General features: G+C 40.1%; 1 protein-coding gene and 1 long non-coding RNA gene across 2 annotated transcripts in view; one reads left to right on the top strand and one right to left on the bottom strand.

Moving 5' to 3' along the window:
• Positions 1 to 19, top strand: part of hoga1 (4-hydroxy-2-oxoglutarate aldolase 1) — a 17,798-nt gene extending 17,779 nt beyond the window's left edge. Inside the window, exon 8 of the mRNA XM_034901269.1 lies at positions 1 to 19. The gene's annotated coding sequence lies outside the window, so the exon portion shown is untranslated.
• The window catches only part of LOC117934679, a 10,699-nt gene that overhangs the window by 308 nt on the left and 5,324 nt on the right, over positions 1 to 5,067 (bottom strand). The gene's annotated exons all lie outside the window — the stretch shown is intronic.

Consider the following 5,067-nt stretch of genomic DNA (forward strand, 5'->3'; position numbering starts at 1 on the left):
GTGTGTGTGTGTGTGTGTGTGTGTGTGTGTGTGTGTGTGTGTGTGTGTGTGTGTGTGTGTGTGTGTGTGTGCACCTGTTGAAGGTTAATTACCACTGTTGATTAATGGATACATAAAACTCTCAAGATATGTATATCTTTTGAAAAATGTAGCCAAAGCGGTAGACCTGTCGGTGTGATTTGGCGAGGAGGATGAACCCCTAGATTTGGGCAATGAGGTTCCATCTTGAGATCTTCTCAATCAGTTGGTTTTGAACCCTATCATTGGTTTCAAATTTAACACGTACAGGTTTTGGTCTGCGTAGCGACAACCGTACTTCCAGGCGCTAGTTGTGCTACAGCCACGGAGCACAGTAAGCGGCGGTCTAGTTTGGCTTTATTTTACATTGAAAAAGCCTTTAAATCACCAAAATAAAATGTTACCTCTTATCTGAGAAATAAACACGTGACTCGTTTCAACTTCACCAATCAACGAATCGGACTGGAGAATTGATTATAACCCAAATCGAAAGGAAAAAACCGAAGTGGAATCAGAATAATAAACATCAAACCGATGCCCAACCCTAGGAACACGGCACGGAAACAAACCCGCTCTCCAACATAAAAATACCCCAAATCAACTTAATTAGGTTCATATACATTATGAGTTTCTTCCTAAAATCACTTACGTCTTACGTTTTCTGTCATAAATGAAACCTGAATCAAATCAAAGATTTTACTAATGAATACAACATCAAAGTTTTTTATGGGCTCTGCTCATGTTTCATTTAAATGATTTAAATGTTTCTATTCATACTTCTTTTTATTTTACACTAAAATCACTGTTGTGCATTCAAGTTGCTTCTCTGCTGCACCTCCCAATAGTGCAGATGGAAAAATTCAGTATATTGAAAAGTCGGAAAAATGTTGTATGTGCACTTGTTTTGACAATAAAGTTGCACAAGAAAAAAAGTGTGTTCGTTCTTCATGCAAACACATTTGAGATAAACTGTTCACAGAGGATGTGTGTGACTAGGTCAACCTCCACGGGCTTTACTTTAAGAGACCAGAGTTTGAAACCCGTTTTCAAAATAAAAGTAAACCTGATCCTGTGGATCGTACATAAGAGGGGAGGAATCAGTCTTGTATAAAGTACTTGAAAGCAGTACTTGAGTAGAAGTGTAAGTATGTTACCAGAAACTGACTTTGGTAGAAGTTAGAGGGCACCTGGCGCAGGTGCGTTCAGGGTCTGTAGGAATCCTCTTTTGCTATTTTGATGGCAGAAAAAAGGGTCTGTGCGTCGGGCGCGTGGTTCAGAAGGGCTGTACTTAGTATCTTCATTCATTCATAGATGTGTTTTGGGCGCAACATGCAGTCAACCAATCAGATGTCATCTCACATGCCCTTTAACAGCCAGGTGTGTTTGTACCTTGGCGCATTGTTATTATGATGGAGGATTTGCAGCAACATATATATATATATTTTTAGTTTTTTGCATGTGTGTGTGCTGCTGCTCTTTCCTGTGTGTGTGTGTGTGTGTGTGTGTGTGTGTGTGTGTGTGTGTGTGTGTGTGTGTTGTGCATGAGCTATAGGCGCTTTTTACTAATGCACTGATAAAATAACTACGAAATGATGCGCTATTGACTGTAGAGCAAGTTTTTGTTGGTTAGTGGCGCGATCACTTCCTGCTGCCTCAAGATAGCAATACTCCCAGAATGCACCTGAACACACCTCCCTGAAAGACCAGCACGCCCATGTGAACAAAGATAGGCGCAGGTGCATTTGCCATTCATTCGACGGTCCTTGTCCGTAATGTTGGCGGCAGAGCCTGCAGCAGGCGCATGCTCCTCTTCTTCTTTAGTTGTGCCGCTTGGCAACAAACGTCCATCACGTCGACAACCGGAACGGAGCATGCAGCTAACACATTTCTTCTGCTTTTATTTTGTAGTAACCAAGATGCTCAGGGAAAATACAGTTGAGGAATAGGATAGCTTTTCCAGAAATACAATTAATAAAGTAAAGAACAAATGCGAGGTTATTCTACATAGGTACAGTGACAAAGTATTTGTCCTTGGTTTCATTTCAACGCTGGTAGCCGTGTTTTCCCTGGCTTTGTGGAAGAATCGGGTTCAGGCGTCGCACCTTAAGAAAAACAAGGCAATTTCCCGGTCCATTTTGGGTTTATTTGTGTGATTTTGTCTCTTTTGTAGTCGTGTTGTTTCTCTTTCGGGTCAGGTTCCTTTCCTTTGGTGGTGTTTTGTCTCCGGTCATTCGGCGTCTTTGTAGTCGCGTTCTGTCCCTTTTTGGGCCATTTTTCTGTCTCTCACCATGCAGTATCCATGTCTGAAGCATTTAAAAAGCTACAGCAGATATTAAATAAATAACACTTCATGGCAAAACATGAAGCCATAGAAGTCCAGCCACAGTCATTGGATCTGAGACAAGATTTGTAGTCCCATTTATTCGCCTTAGGTGCTGAATAAAAGGGCTCGGGTGCTGCACCTAAACCTCACAGTGGCAGGAGAACCCTGGGAACAAATACGGGTACATTCAACATAAGTACTTGGTTCCATTACAACACATTGGTAGGAATAAATAACCTATACCCTTGTATGCTTTAGAATACTTTTTGTATAATTTAATTCTACTTATTGATTTATTGTGAGAATGTTAAGGTCCTGCGTACAGTAAATGTAGTGCATACATTTGACACTTCTGACCCCAAATAACAGCCAAAAGTAAATAAAGTGCAAATAAGGAAACTTCCACAGAAGACCTGAAACCCCTCTGTGTAGGTGTGTGTGTGTTTTTTTTTTCTAGCTGCAGCGATTGGCACATCTCTATCTGGTCAACAAGACAAAATGAATTTCACTGTTTCCACTGATCAGCCGTAGTTAACAGGAGGCAGAACTGAAGGTCACATTCACAGTTTACCGTAAAATAAGCCGTCGGAGCACTCTCAGATGGGAAAAAGTTAAAGTCCGCAATTACCGCTTTAATGAAAGCCAAGTGTAGCGGGTAGCCATGGCAATGAGAGCCTTCCAGCTTTTTTTACATAGCGGTTTCTTTCCTTTTATCTAACCAGGACTCCAATTAGCAGCCTTTTAGCAAAAATAATCAAATAAAACTTTCTGGATTATAAAGTACGGATGTTTGTGTGTACAGGAGAGCACAACATTACGTTGTGTGTTATGTATTATGTGCTCTTACATGTTCCACCCCTTCTTTATGGGTGGTGGGTGGGGGTGGGTTGGGAATGGTTTAGAAAGGTGTATTAATCCTTGTGTTGTCCTCATGGCCAATTTGACCCGTTTTTTTATATATATATATATATATATATATATATATATTCCTTATATATATATTCCTATAAGTAATAAGTAAAATATATATATATATATATATATATATATATATATATATATATAGAAGGAACTTGGCTTTCTTTCAACCAAATTGCCTAAAAATAACAAGGATGCCATACAATGTTCTTGTGGTAAAATTAATGATTACTTTTTTGAATTTTGTTTGTTTTATTGAATTTCATGTCATTTTAAAAAAGTGACCTCTGAAGAAATGTCCAAAAAAAGCCCCAAAGTGCTGAAAATAAATAAATAGTTTTTGTATAACGTAAGACATGATGATGTATTGTAATGTGAAATAAAAATTAGGCTATGAATTGTAAAAAGCGTAGAAAAAAGAACAGCTAAAATATCGGAAAAAGCAAAAGACGATGGTCGATGGGAAGACAACACAAGGGTCAAGAAAACCAATGATTTTACTAATTTCTTTTGTTAAAAAATGAGTTGAGAATTGGTTGATAAAACACCAAGACTGAACCATGCTGTAAATGCTGTAAAACCCCCAAAATCACTGTATGAAGCGAACGAGGCTGAAACGTCGAGCTGCAGCGTTCAGATGATTCTGTGTGCTTGTCTCTGCGAGCGAGCGTCGCCCTTCACTTCACACACAGTGACGGAAATTTTGTAAAATATATAAAAATAGCAGGGCCACTGCATTTAGAGAATTAAAAGGATGTATTCAAAAGACCAGTCCACATTTTCTACGGGTCAGGACAGCGGTATTTGAGGCTCTGAACTAGTCTGAAAGACATTCACTCGTGAGTTCACACAGCTTAAAATTTATCATTACACAATAATGAGATTTAATATTTAGCCTTTAGAGAAAATAACTGCCTTCAAGTGCGTCCTTGCGTCAAGTGCATTTTTCATCACTTTCTGACATTTTTCTGAATATTTCCCAAAGCCTAAGAGGACTTTGTCAAATGTCTTGTTTTGTCCACATCGCAAAGATATTCCTTTCCCTGTGAAAATATTCACATAAATGAAGCTGGAGTCAGAGATTTTTTTTCATAAAAAGTGTTTTAGTCGACAACTAATTGATTTCATCTTTGCAGAATAATTATTCCACATAAGAAGTTTTAGTGAATTTTTTCAGCTGAAAACCAAAGAAAGTCAAAATGTACAAAAGATGTTTTGAGTCCGCAATTTTCTGGGATAAAACGTGTGATAATGGAACAGAAATGCAAGGGCTCCGACATTTATGGACTGGACTTCGCTGTGAAGTTCCTGCATCTCACTCTGGGTTGCAGTTTCCTCCAGCGGCCACATGGCGGCACCGCACCCCACCGCGCTGCCTGCTCAGCGACAAGGGCATCCCTTTAACAACCCCCCTCCACCCTCCACCCTCCACCCACCAGGCCTGTAATGCCAATGCTCCCGGTGGGCACACAGAGGGGGCGGACGGGAATCTCGCTCCTGCTCCCGGGAAAGGCGAGTCAGCAACAGCTGCCCTGAGTGCTGCAGCATCACAGGCCAGTAGTGGGGGTAGTATTCAGATCCCTCAAGTAAGAGTACTGATACCACACTGTACAAAATACGCCGATACAGGTGAAAGTACTGCATTGAAATTATTACTTGAAGGTCCTGTGACATGGTGCACTTTGGATGCTTTTATGTAGACCGTAGTGGTCCCCTAATACTGTATCTGGAATCTCTTTATATAGACCTTAGTGGTCCCCTAATACTGTATCTGAAGTCTCTTTTATATAGACCTTAGTGGTCCCCTA

This window comes from Etheostoma cragini, chromosome 2, assembly GCF_013103735.1.
Source record: "Etheostoma cragini isolate CJK2018 chromosome 2, CSU_Ecrag_1.0, whole genome shotgun sequence".
NCBI classification, from domain to species: domain Eukaryota; kingdom Metazoa; phylum Chordata; class Actinopteri; order Perciformes; family Percidae; genus Etheostoma; species Etheostoma cragini.